The 24,334-nt window shown below is 40.9% G+C and overlaps 1 non-coding gene across 1 annotated transcript; it reads right to left on the bottom strand.

Annotated features, from left to right (window-relative positions):
* Positions 1–908: 908 nt before the first annotated feature.
* Positions 909–1,012, bottom strand: LOC131828363 (U6 spliceosomal RNA). Its single transcript, XR_009352379.1, has one exon. It is a non-coding gene; the product is annotated as a U6 spliceosomal RNA (small nuclear RNA).
* Between the last annotated feature and the right edge of the window lie 23,322 nt (positions 1,013–24,334).

The following is a 24,334-nucleotide window of genomic DNA, read 5'->3' as shown; positions in this document are numbered from 1 at the left end:
TCTGAAGGGGCACATGCACCCAAATGTTTATAGCAGCAATGTCCACAATAGTTAAACTATGGAAAGAACCTAAATGTCCTTCAAAAAATGAATCAATAAATAAGATGTGGTATATATGTACAATGGGATACTATGCAGCCATCAAAGGAAATGAAATCCTGCTATTTGTGATGACGTGGATGGAACTAGAGGGTATTATGCTTGGCGAAATAAATCAATCTGAGAAAGACAACTATCATATGATCTCCCTGATATGATGAAGTGGAGATGCAACATAGGCGGTTTCAGGCGTACGAAAAGAAAAATAAAAGAAGATGGGATTGGGAGGGAGACAAACCATAAAAGACTGAATCTCACAAAACAGACTGAGGGTTGCTGGGAGGAGGTGTGTTGGGAGAGGATGGTGGGGGTATGGACATTGGGGAGGGCAGGTGCTATGGTGAGTGATGGTGAGTGCTGTGAAATGGGTAAACCTGGAGATTCACAGACCTGTGCCCCTAGGGATAAAAACACATTATATGTTTATAAAAAATTTTTAAAAAATAGTTTTAAAAATCCATTAAAGAAAAAGCACATATTGCAAGCCCAGAGCTAATCTCATATTCAATCAAAAAAAATTGAAAATTTTCCCCTTAAAGATCAGAACAAAGACAAGTGTGTCCACTTTCACTACTCTCATTTGACATAGTACTGGATGTCCTACCAGAGAAACAAGGAACACAAAGAAATAAAAGACTCCAAAAAAAAAAGGAAGAAGTAAAATTTTCTTTTTTTTTAATAACATGAACTTACATGTAAAAGAATCCTAAAAAATTCACAAAAAATTTTGAATAAACAAATTTAGTAAAGCTGCCAAATACAAGATCAATATATAAAAGACAAGAATTTTGTTTTGTTTCGCTTTTTTTTCCAATATGGAATGCTTCCCAGTTTTTCATGTCATCCTTGTTCAGTGATCAAGCTAATCTCTGCATCATTCCAATTTTAGTATATGTGCTGCCAAAGTAAGCACAAGACGAGCATTTTAACACTCTAATGATGAACTATCTGAAAAAATAAAGAGAACAATCTAATTCACAATAGCATCAAAACTAATGAAATACTTAGGATAAGATTTAACTAAGAAGATGAAAGATATGTACCCCATAATCTATGACATTGATAAAGAAATTGAAGGAGACATAAATGGAAAGATAGCTCATATTTATGAATGGTAAGAATTAACATTGTTAAAATGTCCATACTACCAAAAACCATCTGTAAATTCAATTCCTATCAAAAATCCAATGTTAGGGGTGCCTGGGTGGCTCAGTGGCTTAAGCCACTGCCTTCGGCTCAGGTCATGATCCCAGGGTCCTGGGATCGAGCCCTGCATCAGGCTCTCTGCTCAGCAGGAAGCTGCTACCTCTTCTCTCTCTGCCTGCCTCTCTGCCTGCTTGTCATCTCTCTCTGTCAAATAAATAAATAAAAAATCTTTTAATAAATCCAATATTATTTTTTTACAGAAGTAAGTAAAGAATCCTAGAATTTATATGAGACCATAAAAGACAAATAATTAAAGCAGTTCTGAGAAAGAATGAAGAAGTGAAATTACACTTCTTGATTTGAAACAATACTACAAAGCCCTCATGCTCAAAACAATAAAGTATACTGGTATAAAAACAGACCAATAAACAAGTAGAACAGATTTGAGAGTCCAGAAATAAATCCTTTCATACAGTCACCTAATATTTGACAGGGGCCAACATATATAATGGGTAAAGATAGTCTGTTCAATAAATGATATTTAAAACTGAATAGTCACATAAACCAGCATGAAACTGGAAGCTTATATCACTCATAAATCTTAACTTGAAATAGATCAAAGACTTAAATGTGATGCATGAAACTAAATTTCCTAAAGGAAAACATAGGAAAAATTCTCCTTGACATTGGTCTTGCCAATAGTTTTTGGATACCAGGCCAAAAACACAAGCAAAAGAAGCAAAAATAAATAAATGGTATTACATTAACTAAAGTTTCTGCATTGCCAAAAAAAAAAAAAAGAGAGAGAGAGAGAGAGAATGAAAACACAATCCACAGAATGGAAGAAAATACTTACAAATCTTATATCTGAAAAGAGGTTAATATTCAAGAGATACAAATAGAAAAAAATATATCATTAAAAAATAGCAAAAGGATCTCAATAGACTTTTTTTTTCAAAAAAGTTATATAAATGACCAACAGGAGCATTAAAAAGTGCTCAATGTAAAAACTCAGGGCAAATTCATTATGTTGTTGTTTACCTCTGAAAAACACAATATTACTACCTATTAGAATATATACTACCAAAAAATTAAAACTAACAAATTTTGGTAAATATTGGGGAAAATGGGGAACTTATGCACTGTGATAGGGATATAAATTTGTATGGAAAACAGTATGGAGACTATTCATATTATTAAAAGTAAAATTACCATATGATTCAGTAATCCCACTTCTAGGTATATATCTAAAGGAAACGAAGTCACTATTCGAAGACATATCTGCACTCTTATGTTCATTATAAAATTATTAACTCTAAGCAAGAGATGGAAATAACTTCAGTATCCATTAATGGATGAATGAATAAAATAAGTATGGTAAATATATACTATGGAATACTACTTAACCATGAAAAATTAAGAAATACTGCTTTTTACAACAGCATGGATGGATCTTGAAGGTATTATACTAAGTGAAATATTTCAAAGATTTTATATATATTTTTTAATTTATGTATTATGATATCCCTTACATACAGAATCTGAAGAAAAAGCAAACTAATGGAAACTTAGAGTTGAGTTGACAAGAGGTGAACCTGGGGTGGAATAAGGTGGTCAAAGGGCACAAACTTGCAACTATAATATGAAAAAGTTCTGGGGATCTAATGTACAGCATGATGATCATAGTTAATAATATATACATACTTTTTTATTGTGCTTCCCTTTATTAAACTTTACATATATCACATTCTTACAAGTTGAAAGTTTATAGCAATCTTGTATAAAAGAGGTCTGCTGCCACCATTTTTCTAAACATTTGTTCATTTTGTGTCTCTCTGTCACATGTTGGTAATTCTTGCAATATTTCAAGTTTTTTCATTATTATTGTATTTGTTATGGTGATCTGTGATCAGTAATTATGACCCACTGAAAACTCAGAACTAGTTTACTTAAGGTATATACATTGTTTTTCTTTAAAGACATAATGCTTTTGAACAGTACAGTATAGTGTTTATTTTTTATATGCACTGGGAAACATAATTTTTTATTTGCACTGGGAAACCAAAAAAAATAATAATGATTTGACTTAGTTGATTGAGATAATCACTTTATTGAGGCAGTCTGGAACAAAACCCACAAGACCTCTGAAGTTTATCTCTACTGTACTATATACATAAAAGTTGCTAAGAGAGTAGATCTTAAAATTCCTTACAATACATGCATAAAAAACAGAGGCAACTATATGAGATAGTAGATGTATTAACATTTTTATGTAGATTATATTGCAATACAGATGTATACCAATTTATCAAATGGTACAGAATTTACACAATGTTAAAAGTTTGCAGTGTTATAAGAAATCATTTCTTAAATTTACAAATTATAATATGTCAATTATTTTTCAATAAAGCTCGAAAAAACTTTTTGTAGAATTAATCTATTTTTCAAAAAAGGAATTAAGGAAGTAGAAACTGCAACTAACTCTGAAATAATAGAATATAAAATCCATTGTAGTTATATACACTGTGACAAACACTATTAGTTAGTTTACAATGAAGGAATACTTATGAAGCATGAAGGATGGTCTATAAATAAGGCTGAAAGAGCTCAGTTTTAAGGTTTAAATTTAAAATCTTCTTTTGAAATACTAAACTGACCACCCAGTTTTCCAAACATAAATGTCTTAACTGCATGAATTTATTTCATACAACTCTATAATCTAGTTTCATAAGAAAGCAGCATGAAAATTTTGAATAAGACAGACTTGCTTAAGTTTCTTTATGTTCAACAGTAAAGGATACTTCCCTAAAAATAAATAGAAGAAAAATCTGCATATTTATCATGATAATTATTATTCATAATGAGATTCATATTGAATTAGGGAATATATATCCTCAGAGGGGGTAAAGTAAAATGAAATTTATTTTGGTAAATGTGTCTATGAATAGTCAATACAATGCCTCAATATAAATGAATATTATCATTTTGAACAATTTAATTACTATTATTAGAATTATTATAAGTATAAAAATAGCTATCATTTTAGCATGGAATATGAGACTCTCATGCTCCATGCTTCATTACATCCACACAACAACTCTGCATAATAAGTATTATCATCACCATTTCATGGGTGAAAAAACTGAGGCTAACACATTTAGATAACTGGTTTATGATTACATGGCTGGTAAAGATGCATCACACTAATTTAGGCTTTATGATTTCAGAATTGTACTCTTTCCACTGCACATTCTAATTACTCTGTAAATACTTGGCTTGTTTTCATTTAGTTCTTTAATTTTATTCATGTGGCGATGGCTTAAAGCTCAATTTAAAGGAAGCTTAAAAAATTCATTTAGCCAAAAGCTCCCAAGAAATAAAAATGTCATGGATCTAATGTAGACATGGATATCATTAGTTAATGAGTAACTATATATTTTCCACTCTAGTGAGATAACAATCAGAGTCTTTTTCTAAGTTTTAGTCTCTGAGTGTTCAAAAGGACTTTGTTAAAATAGAAATATTTAGACAAAGGTGATCAAAAGTCTGGATCAGGTCACCTTAAGATAAATATTAGGAAACTGAGGAAACAAATGGAGATTTGAACACTGAGCTATGATATAATGAATGGTTTAAAGTATTTAGTAGAGAATAGAAAAGCCCTTTGAAGCCTGGTCTTAGCCTAGCATTGCAGCTTCTGGCATATCTGTCTATCTATCATTTACCTATCTATCTATCTAGATATAAATTTGAAAACTTTTTTAACTTAAAGATTTTGAGAAATAGAACATAATTAGCACCATAGAAGATCTGTTTATGATAACAACCTAGCCCCTCCTCCCAGTTTGTTAATATTCTCTCTTATTTAATGTAACATTGTGCAAATATACCACTACTGATCTGCCGTTATGAATGAAATAACTATAATCATCTGTTTGCATATCCTGATGAAAATATTCCTTTAGTTCCATGCTGTATTCCTAGGAATGGACCAATTTTTTTTTTAAATTTTTAAGTTTTCTAAATATTGTCCAACTTTCCTCATATGTTTTTATTATGTGCACTGTCATTCCTTCACATTCTTGCAAGACATTTTCACTGTTGCCCAATATGGTAAGTGTGTAATAGTATGCCATTCTAGGTTTTAATTTATTTTTAATTTAATTTAATTTAATTCCAGATTCATAATAAAGATAAACAGTTTTTATATATGAGTGGCCATTTGGATTACCCTTTCTGTACAGTACATGCTCAAATCTTTTGATATCTTAACATTGTATTATACTGACTTCTTTAATAGTAGATTTTCTGAATGAACTTTTAGCTGTGTAGGTCTTCTCTATTTTATTTTGAACTTGTTTTCATTTCAAAATCTTTATATTTATTTTCATAATCTGCTTTTATTTTGATTTGTCTATTATCTATCTATCTATCTATCATCTATCTATTTATTTATTTGCAAGCAAGAGAAAGCGAGCGAGTGAGAGCGCAGGGATGGATAGAAAAAGAAGGGAAAAGAATCTTAAGCAGGCTCCAGGCTCAGCACAGAGCCCAACTCTGGGCTCTATTTCACAACCCTGACATCATGACCTGAGCCAAAATGAAAGAAATAAAATAAAATTAAGGTGTTAAAAAAAAAGGACAAAGAATTGGAGGTTTAATTAAGTGAGCCACCCAGGCACCCCTGTGGTATCTTAAATTGGCTGTCATATCTTTAAATTCTAGAGTATCCATTTGGTTCATTTATAAAACCTTTCTCAATATCATTTTTAGTTTCAATTTTTTGTTCAATTTGCTTCCCCTCTCATTTATTTGAGCAGAGTAATCAAGCCATTTTACAATCTCTATTGATCATTTTAACATCATACTTAATCCCATTTTGTCTATCAAATCTTGTTAATGGTTTTTCTTTGTGTGCTTTGTTCCATTTTGCTATGTTCAAGACATTATATTTGAAACTCTTATTGAGTAGGGATAATTAAGAGCTATAATAATGGTATGGTCCTCCTTGGCAGGATTTTCTCTTATATCTGAGACTCTACAAGACAATCATACTCCAAATTCAGTGATTGACTTTCTCAGTTTACACAGAAGGCAAGGTAGGCTATAGTCTTATTTCTGCTTCTCCTTGTGCTTTGGGGATCTCAACTTAAATTTGGGTTGTACCAAAGTCCTCAAATTTGATTGCTGCTGGATTTTGAATTTTGTTTCTCTAGTATCAAGAGTCTATTAAAAACACAGCTCAGTGTGTTTTAGCAGTTTCAAATGCTCTCATAGCTAAAATGGCTTCAGGGCATATATCTCTGGGCTCTCATTGTATTTCCTATTTTGGCCCAGTAATCCCTCCCTTATTTTTATAATCATTCTGATATTTTTAACTTTAAAAGCTATTTTGTCTGGATTTTTAGTTGTCTTAAGAAAGAGTTTTTAGATCACCATTACTAGAAGCAACAACAAATATACATGAAAATATCTGCAGTAGTTTATCACATCTTTATGGCTTTGAACTTCCATAAGCCGAGGCATCCTTCTCTAATCACTTAGGCAAACTCCAATTTACCCTTTAAAACAACACAAGAATTGCTTCATTTAAGAACATGTTCAGGGATGACTCTTCCCCACTGTTCTTACCAACATTCCCACACACTCTTTGCTACCCACACTTGTTTATGAACTTTCATTAAGTATATCAGCGTCATTAGGTATATAGAATTTTGCTCTATTGTATTTTTGTCCTTTAGAGCTTTAATTAAATATTAATTCCATAGAAAGTCTGTCCCTTTTCTTTCAAACCTGGGTTAGTTATTTCTTCTCATTCTTTGTCAGAAGTTACTTTATTAGAGAAACTTACAGCTGTATTGTGACTTTGGAGCCTTTACAGTTTTTTGACTGGAAAAATCACCCATCCCTGAGATTTTTACGCAGCTTCCTAGCTGATATTATTCAGAAATCTGTTCAAAACAGACTTTTTCAGGGAGGCCCTTTCGGACCACTCAGTTACAAAACCTCTTCTCAATCACTGCTCTTTTTAAAATGTGCTTATTTAGTTCAAATATGCATCACTATTAAAGAAAAACCAGTACGATTTTTTTCTTTTTAAAGTTGGCTTACCTATTATCTATCTCTCCCATTAAAATGATTCCTCTGGGCTGGGGTTTTGTTGTGCACATCTTAGGCCAGGAACTCAATAAATTGTCTCTGAATGATTGAATTGTTTGACTCCCTTGCTAGATTCTCAACTTCATGAGGCCAAGGATTGTTCTATTCAGTCCTTCTTTACCCTCAATGTCTGTTATATTGCAGTCACTTACGTGACTAATGGGAAAAATCACAGAAAGAAAGAGTTAAAACTACAGAAAAACCCCGTAGGTTCAATAACACAAAGCTTTCTAAAATTATTTAGCCCAGGAATTGAATACTGGCTGCACTTTTGATTTTTTTTAAATGGTATTGAATTTAATTTAAATGGAAATACTTGAATGGTAGAATAATAAAAAAAAATTATAAAAGCAACTTGCTCCTTAAAGTAAGAATTATATAGGGCATCTCTTCTAGAAGCAAAATTTTCAAATGTCAAACATCTAAAAGCATAGAGGAGAAGTAAGATTGTGAATTGTACTTCAATGCTCTTTTCTTTATATTCAGGAAACAGCTTCATTCACACCTTTCCAATTTTTTCAACTCTTTTAACAAAGCCTTCAGAGGAGTTACTGCTGATGACAACCATCACAGCCTAACAGGAGAAATTTTATAAAGAAAAATAATAGCATGTTTTTCCCAAATTGTTAAGGATATGGTGAAGCTCTGTCGGATTCAAAGGAGGAATGTGCAATTCCATGCTATATATAATAATAACTTATTTTAATAGTGGCTTTGCAATTTTTCAGATATATCCATTTACTGAAACCACTATCAATTAAACAGAAACAAACAAATTAACAGGGGTTCGAGACAGGAATTATCTAATCTAAAAATAGCACATGTTCACAGAATACACAACACATATCCCAAGTACTACTATAGGTTTCAAGTAATAGTCAAAACAATAGTAAACATGATTCAGACCCTACCAGTCAAATCATAAATGGGACCTTAACTGTAAATCCTTATCTTTAGATCAAAGCGGGTAACTGGGTGCTGAGGATACATTATAGAATTAATATGTCGTAGAACTCCTCTGAAATGAGTCATTTATTCCATCACTTTTCCTTCACAGCTGCTGACCCATGTTTTGGTTCCTGGAAATAGCTGCTACCCTGTTGTACTTCTTAAAAGCACATATATTGATAACTTTACTCATTCCTCCATTCCTCTGTGACTGTCACTGTGTTAAAATGTGGAGTCAGCTGACTCACTTGTGGTGGTAATAAAGTAGATGAGTTTGCAAAGTATTTTGTTATTTCTAAAAATGCAAAAACCATATTACATTGAAATCATAAGGGGTGTTTCAGGGAGAGCTGTAGGATGTGGTTTGTTGTGTAATCCACAGAGATTAGCTCCAACACATATTTAAACTCTCCTCTAGGAGCAACCTTAGTGGTAAAGCAAGAAGATAAACAGATGTATACACACTCTGGCACAAAATTATCACTTATGTTTGGCTTCCTAGTCTCCTCGTGTTCCTTATTTATCTTAACTTCTCTCTGAAATCAGGAAACACAAAATCTCAATCAGTTGACATTTTTCTACTGAATTACCCAATAATCTGATCATACCCCTAAGACTTTTTTAAATTAGTTCACTCATAATCCCAAATCTGCTTTGCTTCCTCATCTGAGTACACTGTAATTTGATTTCAAAATGAGGACAGTTGTCAGTAATGCCACATTCATTAATCTATTTTACAATTCCATGTACTTAGAACTATGAAAATATGTTAATAACATCCATTCCAATAAGCCACCCTAAATTTATTATCATGAAACAAGACCTCAAGAAAGAGAATTCAAAATCATCCATGTATTTGCAACTTATTGCAATAAAGCCTTTATCAATAGACTTCCCTGTGCACATGGTGGTCAAATTGCTGGTAAAAACCAGCCAGATCTATTACAAGCTTTCTCATGGCTTCTAGGTAACCCAAGTGAGCCTTTATTGATACTGGGAAGAGATAAAGCAGGGAAGGGATAAACAGTGATGTAAGAATTGGCTAGACAAAAGTAATGACTCTCATTACAAAGTGAGTATTTTATTTTATTTATTTATTTATTTATTTTTTTTACATAAAATAGTATTTTATTTTATTTTTTTTTTCCTCTTATAAACATATATTTTTATCCCCAGGGGTACAGGTCTGTGAATCACCAGGTTTACACACTTCACAGCACTCACCAAATCACATGCCCTCCCCAATGTCCATAATCCCAACCCCCTCTCCCAAACCCCCTCCCCCCGGCAACCCTCAGTTTGTTTTGTGAGATTAAGAGTCACTTATGGTTTGTCTCCCTCCCAATCCCATCTTGTTTCATTTATTCTTCTTCTACCCACTTAAGCCTCCATGTTGTATCACCACTTCCTCATATCAGGGAGATCATATGATAGTTGTCTTTCTCTGCTTGACTTATTTCGCTAAGCATGATACGCTCTAGTTCCATCCATGTTGTTGCAAATGGCAAGATTTCATTTCTTTTGATGGCTGCATAGTATTCCATTGTGTATATATACCACATCTTCTTGATCCATTCATCTGTTGATGGACATCTAGGTTCTTTCCATAGTTTGGCTATTGTGGACATTGCTGCTATAAACATTCGGGTACACGTGCCCCTTTGGATCACTACATTTGTATCTTTAGGGTAAATACCCAATAGTGCAATTGCTGGGTCATAGGGCAGTTCTATTTTCAACATTTTGAGGAACCTCCATGCTGTTTTCCAGAGTGGCTGCACCAGCTTGCATTCCCACCAACAGTGTAGGAGGGTTCCCCTTTCTCCGCATCCTCGCCAGCATCTGTCATTTCCTGACTTGTTGATTTTAGCCATTCTGACTGGTGTGAGGTGATATCGCATTGTGGTTTTGATTTGTATTTCCCTGATGCCGAGTGATATGGAGCACTTTTTCATGTGTCTGTTGGCCATCTGGATGTCTTCTTTGCAGAAATGTCTGTTCATGTCCTCTGCCCATTTCTTGATTGGATTATTTGTTCTTTGGGTGTTGAGTTTGCTAAGTTCTTTATAGATTCTGGACACTAGTCCTTTATCTGATATGTCGTTTGCAAATATCTTCTCCCATTCTGTCAGTTGTCTTTTGATTTTGTTAACTGTTTCCTTTGCTGTGCAAAAGCTTTTGATCTTGATGAAATCCCAGTAGTTCATTTTTTCCCTTGCTTCCCTTGCCTTTTGCGTTGTTCCTAGGAAGATGTTGCTGCGGCAGAGGTCGAAGAGGTTGCTGCCCGTGTTCTCCTCAAGGATTTTGATGGATTCCTTTCGTACATTGAGGTCCTTCATCCATTTTGAGTCTATTTTTGTGTGTGGTGTAAGGAAATGGTCCAATTTCATTTTTCTGCATGTGGCTGTCCAATTTTCCCAGCACCATTTATTGAAAAGGCTGTCTTTTTTCCATTGGACATTCTTTCCTGCTTTGTCGAAGATTAGTTGACCATAGATTTGAGGGTCTATTTCTAGGCTCTCTATTCTGTTCCATTGATCTATGTGTCTGTTTTTGTGCCAGTACCATGCTGTCTTGATGATGACAGCTTTGTAATAGAGCTTGAAGTCCGGAATTGTGATGCCACCAACGTTGGCTTTCTTTTTCAATATCCCTTTGGCTATTCGAGGTCTTTTCTGGTTCCATATAAATTTTAGCATTATTTGTTCCATTTCTTTGAAAAAGATGGATGGTACTTTGATAGGAATTGCATTAAATGTGTAGATTGCTTTAGGTAGCATAGACATTTTCACAATATTTATTCTTCCAATCCAGGAGCATGGAATATTTTTCCATTTCTTTGTGTCTTCCTCAATTTCTTTCATGAATACTTTATAGTTTTCTGAGTATAGATTCTGTGTCTCTTTGGTTAGGTTTATTCCTAGGTATCTTATGGTTTTGGATGCAATTGTAAATGGGATTGACTCCTTAATATCTCTTTCTTCTGTCTTGCTGTTGGTGTAGAGAAATGCAACTGATTTCTGTGCATTGATTTTATATCCTGACACTTTACTGAATTCCTGTATAAGTTCTAGCAGTTTTGGAGTGGAGTCTTTTGGGTTTTCCACATATAGTATCATATCATCTGCGAAGAGTGATAATTTGACTTCTTCTTTGCCAATTTGGATGCCTTTAATTTCCTTTTGTTGTCTGATTGCTGAGGCTAGGACCTCTAGTACGATGTTGAATAGCAGTGGTGATAATGGACATCCCTGCCGTGTTCCTGACCTTAGCGGAAAAGCTTTCAGTTTTTCTCCATTGAGAATGATATTTGCGGTGGGTTTTTCATAGATGGCTTTGATGATATTGAGGTATGTGCCCTCTATCCCTACACACAAAGTGAGTATTTTAAAGCAAAAGAGCCTGTTGGGAATATTGTTTTATAAAATAGTGGCTTTTTTTAAAACTTTTTAAAATTCAATTAGTTAGCATATAGTGTACCATTAGTTTCAAATGTAGATTTCAGTTATTCATCCATAGCATATAATAGCTAATGTTCAGTACTTACTGTTATAGCTTCTTGAAAGCAGAGTTTTAACCCACTGAGCCACCCAGGTGCCCTTGAAAGCAGAATTTTAGATCATATTTTCTGATTACTGTAGTACAACACTTTCCTGCTAGCAATCTTCAAAACATACTGTTTGTTAGAGGAATTTCTTTAATAATAAATAAATAGGAATTTATTTAAATTTATAAATACATAAAGTAAATAGGAATTTATTTAAATGTATTTAAATATTGCACACTGTTTCATTGTTCATAAATAAGGTGATGATATTTTAGCCATTAGTTGGTAGCACTGATATATCACTTTCTTTTTACTTCTTAGTGCATTCTCTTTACAAAAAATAGATATATATTTTATAAGAATCTGAATCTGTGGCAAACTTTTAAAAAACCCTATACAGTAAAGTTTATCATTTTAAGTAATCAATTATCTTCCTCAATTGTGATAGTATATCCTTCTATCTAGGCCAGATATTGTATGAGGGAATTGAAGAGACATACTTTTCTAAATTTCACTTTTCTCATCTGCAAAATGCTAATCATGATCCTACAATAAAATACACTTACAATTTTTTGATGAAAATTTATTTAGTTATTTTAAGATTTTATTTATTTATCAGAGGGAGTGGGCGAGAGAGCAAGCACAGGCAGACAGAATGGCAGGCAGAGGCAGAGGCAGAAGCAGGCTCCCGGCCGAGCAAGGAGCCCGATGCGGGACTCGTTCCCAGGACGCTGGGATCATGACCTGAGCCAAAGGCAGCTGCTTAACCAACTGAGCCACCCAGGTATCCCTTTTGATAAAAATTTAATCTGTATAAACAATAGATTTTCTGTAATGCGTGGTTCATGGAAAACATCTTATTTAATTATAAGCAACAACAGTATTAGAAATTAAGTAAATGTATCTATAATATTTAAAATTTTAACACATAATTCCAGTGCATTGCCTTATATTCTCAAATCCCTTTACCACTTTCACTGACAGAGTCAAATGTACTTTTTCTACTAGTAGCCAGCTCTTTGTCTTTTGTCAGAAAGATGCGCTTGTGAATTATTTATAATAGAGATATTAGCAATAATAATAATAATAATAAATAGCAATGAAAATGTTAAAAAAAGTTTTCTTAACTAATTAGGGTTCTTAGACATCAATTAGAGGAACCACCTCTGGCAAGCAAATTAATCTGCAAGACATTACCAGAATTAACAAGTCAGTCAGATAAAGGGTCCGTAGACTGAAAGGTGAAGCAAAAGGACTTGGTTTGGAAAATAGGTAAGGACAGTGAAAAAAATGATCAAATTTTTGGGCAAAATAAATTCTTAGGTATCCTTTTAATGGAGTCCTTGGCATTATGTAGCAGAAACTCTGGAGATTATCTCAATCCATTGGGGTCACCCCGTTTATTAGCTTGCTATTGACAAAGGTATTTACAAACTGTAGAGCAAGAGGTTATAATGTAGAAAACTGATGGTAATGCACAAGATTCTTGTTAACAATAATGCAAGTTAGTTGATCAGAAGGTGTGGGACTCTCTGTCTCTGAGTCCCCTGGTGTCACCTTTTGATTTTAGTAACCAAAGGTCCAGAGGCATTGGGGAATCCTGATATGACCGGCCAGGGAGGGGACGTGTCTGGCGGGCGAGCTCTCTTCTCCCTACATCCTCTCGGCTTCAGTACAGCAGAAGAACATGTCGCTTCCTTTAGGATGTGCCTAGAAATGAGCTGGGCAGGGGGGTTTTCTCTGTAATGGGGTGCCTGGATATGTTGGTTCCAATTCCGTTGGGCTCTGTCATCAGGGAAGTGAGGTCACCACTGCCTGGGGGCTCCTTACCGAACTTCCTGCTGTACCAGAGCTCCCTGAGCCGGCGGTCCCCAAGCTGCTCAGGCTCACACTCCACTCAGGCAGTGCCCATCCAGTGACCCCCATACAGCCTCCCCCAGCCCCTGGGAGGCCTGGGTGCGGCTGTTGTCCCCGCTGGAGGCAACAGAGCTGGATTTATACTAGGTCAGTGTTAGGGTTAGGATTGAGAAAGACTTAGGGTCTGGGTTAGGGTTAGATGTCCTTGGGGTCAGGGTTAGCGTAAGGCTTAGGGTAGGGCTCAGGGTTAGGGTTAGGTTCATGGTTTGGTTTAGGGTCAGTCTCACAGTAGCGTCAGGGTTAGCATTACGGTCAGAGTCACATCAGGGTCAGTTTTAGGGTGATGGTTAGGTTTAGTATCAGGTTCAGGGTCATGGTTAGATTTAGGGTCAGGTTCAAGTTTTGGTTGGGGGCAAGGTTCATGTCAGGGTCAGGGTTAGGTTTGGGACAGGTCTAGTGTCAGGGTTAGGGTCAGGGTCAGGCTTAGGTTCATGGTTATGGTAAGGTCAGCTTTATGTTTAGGTTCTGTTTTATGAGTAGGTTCAGGATCAGGGTTAGCTTTAGGCTAAAGATTCTGTTTAGGATCACGGATTGGGTCAGAGTTAGGTTTACATTCAGGGTTAGGGTCAGTGTTAAGGTCAAGGCCAGGGTCAGGTTTAAGGTTAAGATCTGACATTGGCAACCTTCAGAGTTAGGATTATGATCAGCGTCAGGATTATTGTTAAAGTGGGGTTAGGGTTAGGGTTAGAGGTAGGTGGAGGGTTAGACCGGGTTAGGGTCAGTGTCAGGGATAATGTTAGGGGTTAGTTTTAGGGTTAGGTTCAGCGTTAGGTTTCGGGTCAGGGCCCGTGTTAGTGTCATGGTCAGGGTTACGTTTAGGGTTAGAGTTAGGGTCAGGCTCACAGTCAGGGTCACTGTTAGTGTTAGGGTCGTGGTCAGGGACACTGTTAGGGTCAGGGTTAGGTTTATGGTCTTTGCCTGGGTCAGGGTCAGAGTGAAGTGTAGCGCCAGTGTCAGCTTTACGAATAGGATCAGGTTTGGTTTAAAGTCCACATTCGGGTCAGCGACAGGGCTATGTAGTGGTCAGTGTTAGGGTCATGGTTAGGTTTAGGGTCAGGGCCAGGTTCAGGTTTAGGGTCAGGGTCTGGTATAGGCAAAGATCATGGTTAGGGTTATGAGCATAATCAGGTATAGGTTCAGGGTTATTGTTAAAGTTTAGTGTTAATGTTAGTGTTAGCGTTTGTTTGTCGGTTAGGGTTACAACTTGTTAGGATCAGGGTCCGTGGTAGGGTTAGGGGTTACTCTGAGGGTTAGGACAGCGATAGGATTCGGGGGAGGGCCCGTGTTAGTGTCAGGTTCAGGGTTACATTTAGGGTTATAGTTAGGGTAAGGCTCACAGTCTGGGTCAGGTTTAGTGTTCGGGTCAGTGTCGGGGTCACTGTTAGGGTCAGGGTTAGGTTTATGGTCATGGTCTAGGTCAGGGTCAGGGTGATGTTTAGCGCCAGTGTCCGGTTTAGGGTCAGGTTCAGGTATTGGTTTAAAGGCCACATTCGGGTCAGGGACAAGGTTATGTAGTATTCAGTGTTAGTGTCATGGTTAGGATTAGGGTCAGGGTCAGGGTCAGGTGAAGGTCAAGGACAGGGACAGGTTTAGCATCAGGCTTTGTTTTAGGGTCAATGTTCGGTTCAGTGTCACAGTTAGGTTTTGGCGGTAGTGTTTGGGATTGGGGTTAGGGTTAGAGTTAGAAGTAGGGTTATGGTTAGGTATAGGGTTAGTCAGCGTAAGGTCAGGGTTAGGGTTTTGTTTAGCGTAGGGGTTAGTGTTAGGGTCAGGGTCAGCATTAGGTTTAGGTTCAGGGTCTGTATTAGGGTCATGGTTAGAGTTACCTTTAGGTTTAGGGTTAGGGTTAAGCTCACAGTCTCGGTCAGTGTTAGGGTTAGGGTCATGGTTAGGTCAGCATCAGGGTTAGGATTCGGGTCAGGGTCAGGGTCATGGTTAGGTATGAGTCTTGGTTACAGTAATATCAACGTTAGGTTTAGGTTCAGGGTACACATCAGGTCAGTGCCAGGCTTAGGTTTAGGTTTAGGGTTCAGGTCAGGATCACAGAGGGTCAGGGTCAGGGTCAGGGTCAGGGTTTGGGTTAGGGTTTGGGGCAGGCTCACAGTCAGTGTCAGGGTCAGGGTTAGTGGTTACTGTTAGGGTGAGCCCCGCTCCTGGGTCATAGACCCATCCGTTCAGGGTCTCAGGATAAAACCTGGGCAGAAGGGTGTAGACCCTCCACCCGATCCCACTTAACCAGCCTTAAACTGGGGTGTGAACATAACTTGCCCACTAGACATCTAAACCCTCATCAGCTTCATCCTGCTTGGGGCATCTCCACCCTCGATGGCATGGTCAGGTCCTCTTTACACACAGACACACAGACACCCAGAGGCACACACACACACACACATACAGAGATGAGGAGGAGACCTAGGGCTACACCGGTTGATCCGAAGGTGTGGGACTCTCTGACTCTGAGTCCCCTGGTGTCACCTTTTGATTTTCGTAGCCAAAGGGCCTGAGGCGTTGGGGAAACCTGATATGACCGGCCAGGGATGGGAAGTGTCTGGCGGGCGAGCTCTCTTCTCCCTACATCCTCTCGGCTTCAGTACAGCAGAAGAACATGTCGCTTCCTTTAGGATATGCCTAGAAATGAGCTGGGCAGGGGGGTTTTCTCTGTAATGGGTTGCCTGGATACGTGGGTTCCAATTCCGTTGGGCTCTGTCGTCAGGGAAGTGAGGTCACCACTGCCTGGGGGCTCCTTACCGAACTTCCTGCTGTACCAGAGCTCCCTGAGCCGCCGTTCCCCAAACTGCTCAATGCTCACCCTCCACTCAATGCAGTGCCAATCCAGTGGCCCCCATACAGCCTCCCCCCAGCCCCTGGGAGGCCTGGGTGCAGCTGTTGTCCCCGCTGGAGGGAACAGAGCTGGGTTTAGACTAGTTTAGTGTTAGGGTTAGTGTTAAGAAAGACTTAGGATCAGGGTTAGGGTTAGACGTCATTGGGGTCAGGGTTAGCGTAAGACTTAGGGTATGGGTCAGGGTTAGGGTTAGGTTCATGGTAGGTTTAGGTTCAGGCTCACAATAGGGTCACGGTTAGGGTTACGGTCAGAGTCAGGGTCAGGGTCAGTGTTAGTGACGGTTAGATTTAGGGTCAGGTTTAGGATCATGGTCAGATTTAGGGTCAGGGTCACGTTTAGGTTCATGTCAGGTTCAGGGTTAGATTTGGGACAGGTTTAGTGTCAGGGATAGGGTCAGGGTCAGGGTTAGGTTCATGGATATGGTAAGGTTAGCTTTATGTTTAGGTTCTGTTTTATGAGTAGGTTCAGGATCAGGGTTAGCTTTAGGCTTTAGATTCTGTTTAGGATCATAGATTGGGTCAGATTTAGGTTTACATTCAGGGTTAGGGTCAGTGTTAAGGTCAAGGCCAGGGTCAGGTTTAAGGTTAAGATCTGACATTGGCAACCTTCAGAGTTAGGGTTATGATCAGCGTCAGGATTATTGTTAAAGTGGGGTTAGGGTTAGGATTAGAGGTAGGTGGAGGGTTAGACCGGGTTAGGGTCAGTGTCAGGGATAATGTTAGGGGTTAGTTTTAGGGTTAGGTTCAGCGTTAGGTTTCGGGTCAGGGCCCGTGTTAGTGTCATGGTCAGGGTTACGTTTAGGGTTAGAGTTAGGGTCAGGCTCACAGTCAGGTTCACTGTTAGTGTTAGGGTCGTGGTCAGGGACACTGTTAGGGTCAGGGTTAGGTTTATGGTCTTTGCCTGGGTCAGGGTCAGGGTGAAGTGTAACGCCAGTGTCAGCGTTACGATGAGGATCAGGTTTGGTTTAAAGTCCACATTCGGGTCAGCGACATGGTTATGTAGTGGTCAGTGTTAGGGTCATGGTTAGGTTTAGGGTCAGGGCCAGGTTCAGGTTTAGGGTCAGGGTCTGGTATAGGCAAAGATCATGGTTTGGATTATGAGCATAATCAGGTATAGGTTCAGGGTTATTGTTAAAGTTTAGGGTTAGTGTTAGTGTTAGCGTTTGGTTGTCGGTTAGGGTTACAACTTGTTAGGATCAGGGTCCGTGGTAGGGTTAGGGGTTACTCTGAGGGTTAGGTCAGCGATAGGATTCGGGGGAAGGCCCATGTTAGTGTAGGGTTCAGGGTTACATTTAGGGTTAGAGTTAGGGTAAGTCTCACAGTCCGGGTCAGGTTTAGAGTTTAGGTCAGTGTCGGGGTCACTGTTAGGGTCAGGGTTAGGTTTATGGTCATGGTCTAGGTCAGGGTCAGGGTGATGTTTAGCGCCAGTGTCCGGTTTAGGGTCAGGTTCAGGTATTGGTTTAAAGGCCACATTCGGGTCAGGGACAAGGTTATGTAGTATTCAGTGTTAGGGTCATGGTTAGGATTAGGGTCAGGGTCAGGGTCAGGTAAATGTCATGGACAGGGTCAGGTTTAGCATCCGGCTTTGGTTTAGGGTCAATGTTCGGTTCAGTGTCACAGTTAGGTTTTGGCGGTAGTGTTTGGGATTGGGGTTAGGGTTAGAGTTAGAAGTAGGGCTATGGTTAGGTTTAGGGTTAGTCAGCGTAAGGTCAGGGTTAGGGTTTGGTCTAGGGTAGGGGTTAGTGTTAGGGTCAGGGTCAGCGTTAGGTTTAGGTTCAGGGTCTGTATTAGGGTCATGGTTAGAGTTACCTTTATGTTTAGGGTTAGAGTCAGGCTCACAGTCACGGTCAGGGTTACGGTTAGGGTCACGGTAAGGTCAGCATCAGGGTTAGGTTTAGGGTCAAGGTCATGGTCAGGGTTAGGTATGAGTCTTGGTTACGGTAATATCAACGTTAGGTTTATGTTCATGGTCCACATCAGGGACATTGTCAGGCTTAGGTTTAGGTTTAGGGTTCAGGTCAGGATCACAGACAGGGTCAGGGTCAGGTTCAGTGTCAGGGTTTGGGTTAGGGTTTGGGGCAGGCTCACAGTCAGTGTCAGGGTCTGGGTTAGTGGTTACTGTTAGGGTTAGCCCCGCTCCTGGGTAATGGACCCATCCTTTTAGGGTCTCAGGATAAACCCTGGGCAGAAGGGTGTAGACCCTCCACCCGATCCCACTTAACCAGCCTTAAACTTGGGTGTGAACATGACTTTCCCACCAGACACTTAACCCCTCATCAGCCTGATCCTGCCTGGGGCATCTCCACCCACGATTCCATGGCCAGGTCCTCTTTACACACAGACACACAGACACCAAGAGGAACACACACATACACACACGCACACACACAGAGAGATGGGGAGGAGACCTAGGGCTACACCCGTGGATCAGAAGGTGTGGGACTCTCTGACTCTGAGTCCCCTGGTGTCATCTTTTGATTTTATTAGCCAAAGGGCCAGAGGCATTGGGGAATCCTGATATGACCGGCCAGGGAGGGGACGTGTCTGGCGGGCGAGCTCTCTTCTCCCTACATCCTCTCGGCTTCAGTACAGCAGAAGAACATGTCGCTTCCTTTAGGATGTGCCTAGAAATGAGCTGGGCAGGGGGTTTTTCTCTGTAATGGGGTGCCTGGATATGTTGGTTCCAATTCCGATGGGCTCTGTCGTCAGGGAAGTGAGGTCACCACTGCCTGGGGGCTCCTTACCGAACTTCCTGCTGTACCAGAGCTCCCTGAGCTGCCAGTCCCCAAGCTGCTCAGGCTCACACTCCACTCAGGCAGTGCCCATCCAGTGACCCCCATACAGCCTCCCCCAGCCCCTGGGAGGCCTGGGTGCGGCTGTTGTCCCCGCTGGAGGCAACAGAGCTGTATTTAGACTAGGTTAGTGTTAGGGTTAGGGTTAAGAAAGACTTATGGTCTGGGTTAGGGTTAGATGTCCTTGGGGTCAGGGTTAGCGTAAGGCTTAGGGTAGTGCTCAGGGTTAGGGTTAGGTTCATGGTTAGGTTTAGGGTCAGTCTCACAGTAGGGTCAGGTTTAGCATTACGGTCAGAGTCAAGTCAAGGTCAGTTTTAGGGTGATGGTTAGGTTTAGGATCTGGTTCAGGGTCATGGTTAGATTTAGGGTCAGGTTCAAGTTTTGGTTTGGATGCAATGTTCATGTCAGGGTCAGGGTTAGGTTTGGGACAGGTCTAGTGTCAGGGTTAGGGTCAGGGTCAGGCTTAGGTTCATGGTTATGGTAAGGTCAGCTTTATGTTTAGGTTCTTTTTTATGAGTAGGTTCAGGATCAGGGTTAGCTTTAGGGTTACGATTCTGATTAAGATTAAGGATTGGGTCAGAGTTAGGTTTACACTCAGGTTAGGGTCAGTGTTAAGGTCAAGGCCAGGGTCAGGTTTAAGGTTAAGCTCTGACATAGGCAAACTTCAGAGTTAGGGTTATGATCAGTGTCAGGATTATTGTTAAAGTGGGGTTAGGGTTAGGGTTAGAGGTAGGTTGAGGGTTAGGGTTAGACCGGGTTAAGGTCAGTGTCAGCGATTATGGTAGGGGTTAGTTTTAGGGTTAGGTTCAGCGTTAGGTTTCGGGTCAGGGCCCGTGTTAGTGTCCGGTTCAGGGTTACGTTTAGGGTTAGAGTTAGGGTCAGGCTCACATTCAGTATCAGGGTTATTGTTAGGGTCGTGGTCAGGGTCACTGTTAGGGTCAGGGTTACGTTTATGGTCTTCGCCTGGGACAGGGTCAAGGTGAATCTAGGGCCAGTGTCGGGTTTACCATCAGGATCAGGTATTGGTTTAAAGTCCACATTCGGGTCAGTGACAGGGTTATGTAGTGGTCAGTGTTAGGGTCATGGTTAGGTTTAGACTCAGGGCCAGGTTCAGGTATATTGGTCACGGTCTGGTATAGGCAAAGTTCAGGGTTAGGCTTATGATATAGTCAGGTATAGGGTCAGGGTTATTGTTAAAGTTTAGGGTTTGTGTTAGGGTTAGCGTTTGGTTGACAGTTAGGGTTAGAACTTGTTAGGATCAGGGTACTGGTAGGTTTGGGGTTACTCTTAAGGTTAGGTTCAGCGATAGGATTCAGGGGAGGGCCCGTGTTAGTGTCAGGTTCAGGGTTACATTAGGGTTAGAGTTAGGGTCAGGCTCACAGTCAGGGTCAGGTTTAGTGTTCAGGTCAGGGTCGGGGTCACACTTTGGGTCAGGTTTAGGTTTATGTTCATGGTCTGGGTCAGGGTCAGGGTGAAGTTTAGTGCCAGTGTCCGGTTTAGGGTCAGGTTCAGGTATTGGTTTAAAGCCCACATTCGGGTCAGGGACAGGATTGTGTAGTGGTCAGTGTTAGTGTCATGGTTAGGATTAGGGTCAGGGTGAGGTTCAGGTGAAGTTCATGGACAGGGTCAGGTTTAGGGTCAGGCTTTGGTTTAGGGTCAATGTTCGATTCAGTGTCGCAGTTAGGTTTTCGCTGTAGGGTTTGGGATTGGTGTGAGGGTTAGAGTTAGAAGTAGGTTTATGGTTAGGGTAAGACTTAGACAGCGTAAGGTCAGGGTTAGGGTTTACGTTAGGGTAGGGGTTAGTGTTAGGTTCAGGGTCAGTGTTAGGTTTAGGTTCAGGGTCCGTATTAGGGTCATGGTTAGAGTTACCTTTAGGTTTAGGGTTAGGGTCAGGCTCACAGTCACGGTCAGGGTTAGGGTTAGGGTCAGGGTTAGGTCAGCATCAGAGTTAGGATTAGGGTCAGGGTCAGGGTCATGGTTAGTTATGCGTCTTGTTTACAGTAATATCAATGTTAGGTTTAGGTTCAGGACCACAATTAGGTCAGTGTCAGGCTTAGGTTTAGGTTTAGGGTTCAGGTCCGGATCACAGAGGGTCAGGGTCAGGGTCAGGGTCAGGGTTTGGGTTAGGTTTTGGGGCAGGCTCACAGTCAGTGTCAGGGTCAGGGTTAGTGGTTACTGTTAGGGAAAGCCCCGCTCCTGGGTCATAGACCCATCCATTCAGGGTCTCAGGATAAACCCTGGGCAGAAGGGTGTAGACCCTCCACCCGATCCCACTTAACCAGCCTTAAACTTGGGTGTGAACATGACTTTCCCACCAGACACTTAACCCCTCATCAGCCTGATCCTGCCTGGGGCATCTCCACCCACGATTGCATGGCCAGGTCCTCTTTACACACAGACACACAGACACCAAGAGGAACACACACACACACACACGCTCACACACAGAGAGACGGGGAGGAGACCTAGTGCTACACCCGTGGATCAGAAGGTGTGGGACTCTCTGACTCTGAGTACTCTGGTGTCACCTTTTGATTTTAGTAGCCAAAGGGCCTGAGGCGTTGGGGAAACCTGATATGACCGGCCAGGGAGGGGACGTGTCTGGCGGGCGAGCTCTCTTCTCCCTACATCCTCTCGGCTTCAGTACAGCAGAAGAACATGTCGCTTCCTTTAGGATGTGCCTAGAAATGAGTTGGGCAGGGGGTTTTTCTCTGTAATGGGTTGCCTGGATACGTGGGTTCCAATTCTGTTGGGCTCTGTCGTCAGGGAAGTGAGGTCACCACTGCCTGGGGGCTCCTTACCGAACTTCCTGCTGTACCAGAGCTCCCTGAGCCACCGGTCCCCAAGCTGCTCAATGCTCACCCTCCACTCAATGCAGTGCCAATCCAGTGGCCCCCATACAGCCTCCCCCCAGCCCCTGGCAGGCCTGGGTGGAGCTGTTTTCCCCGCTGGAGGGAACAGAGCTGGGTTTAGACTAGGTTAGTGTTAGGGTTAGGGTTAAGAAAGACTTAGGATCAGGGTTAGGGTTAGACGTGCTTGGGGTCAGGATTTGCGGAAGGCTTAGGGTAGGGGTCAGGGTTAGGGGTAGGTTCATGGTTAGGTTTAGGTTCAGGCTCACAGTAGGGTCACGGTTACCGTTACCATCAGAGACAGGGTCAGGGTCAGTGTAGGGTGATGGTTAGGTTTAGGGTCAGGTTCAGGGTTATGGTCAGATTTAGGGTCAGGTTCAAGTTTTGGTTTGGGGGCAAGGTTCATATCAGGGTCAGGGTTAGGAGTGGGTCAGGTCTAGTGTCAGGGTTAGGGTCAGGGTCAGGGTTAGGTTCATGGTTATGGTAAGGTCAGCTTTATGTTTAGGTTTTGTTTTATGAGTAGGTTCAGATTCAGGGTTAGCTTAAGGGTTAAGATTCTGTTCAGGATCACGGATTGGGTCTGAGTTAGGTTTTTATTCAGGGTTAGTGTCAGTGTTACAGTCAAGGCCAGGGTCAGGTTTAAGGTTAAGCTCTGACATAGGCAAAGTTCAGAGTTAGGGTTATGATCAGGGTCAGGGAGAGGGTCAGGATTATTGTTAAAGTGGGGTTAGGGTTAGGGTTAGAGGTAGGTGGAGGGTTAGACCGGTTTAGGGTCAGTGTCAGGGATAATGTTAGGGGTTAGTTTTAGGGTTAGGTTCAGCATTAGGTTTCCGGTCAGGGCCCGTGTTAGTGTCATGGTTGGGGTTACGTTTAGGGTTAGAGTAAGTGTCAGGCTCACAGTCAGGGTCAGGGTTAATTTTAGGGTCGGAGTCAATGTCACTGTTAGGGTCAGGGTTAGGTTTATGGTCTTTGCCTGGGTCAGGTTCATGGTGAAGTTTAGCGCCAGTGTCAGGTTTACGGTCAGGATCAAGTATTGGTTTAAAGTCCACATTTGGGTCAGGGACAGTGTTATGTAGTGGTCATTGTTAGGGTCATGGTTAGGTTTAGTCTCAGGGCCAGGGTCAGGTATATGGTCAGGGTCTGGTATAGGCAAAGTTCTGGGTTAGGCTTATGATCATAGTCAGGTATAGGGTCAGGGTTATTGTGAAAGTTTAGGGTTAGTGTTAGGGTTAGCGTTTGGTTGACGGTTAGGGTTAGAACTTGTTAGGATCAGGGTCTGTTTTAGGGTTAGGGGTTACTCTTAGGGTTAGGTTCAGCGATAGGATTCGGGGGATGGCCCGTGTTAGTGTCAGGGTCAGGGTTACATTTAGGGTTAGAGTTAGGGTCAGGCTCACAGTCAGGGTCAGGTTTGTTGTTCAGGTCCGGGTCGGAGTCACTGTTAGGGTCAGGGTTAGGTTTATGGTCATGGTCTGGTTCAGGGTCAGGGTGATGTTTAGCGCCAGTGTCCGGTTTGGGGTCAGGTTCAGGTATTGGTTTAAAGTCCACATTCGGGTCAGGGACAGGATTGTGTAGTGGTCAGTGTTAGTGTCATGGTTAGGATTAGGGTCAGGGTCAGGTCAGGTGAAGTTCAGGGACAGGTTCAGGTTTAGGGTCAGGCTTTGGTTTAGGGTCAATGTTCGGTTCAGTGTCACAGTTAGGTTTTTGCGGTAGGGTTTGGGATTGGGGTTAGGGTTAGAGTTAGAAGTAGGGTTATGGTAAGGCTTAGACAGCGTAAGGTCAGGGTTATGGTTTGGTTTAGGGTAGGGTTAGTGTTAGGGTCAGGGTCAGCGTTAGGTTTAGGTTCAGGGTCTGTATTAGGGTCATGGTTAGAGTTACCTTTAGGTTTAGAGTTAGGGTCAGGTTCACAGTCACGGTCAGGGTTAGGGTTAGGGTCAGGTTTAGGTCAGCATCAGGGTTACGATTAGGGTCAGGTTCATGGTCAGGGTTAGGTATGAGTCTTGGTTACGGTAATATCAACGTTAGATTTAGGTTAAGGG

This window comes from Mustela lutreola, chromosome 3 (assembly GCF_030435805.1).
Source record: "Mustela lutreola isolate mMusLut2 chromosome 3, mMusLut2.pri, whole genome shotgun sequence".
NCBI classification, from domain to species: Eukaryota; Metazoa; Chordata; class Mammalia; order Carnivora; family Mustelidae; genus Mustela; species Mustela lutreola.
This window is presented reverse-complemented; position numbering and strand designations above follow the sequence as displayed.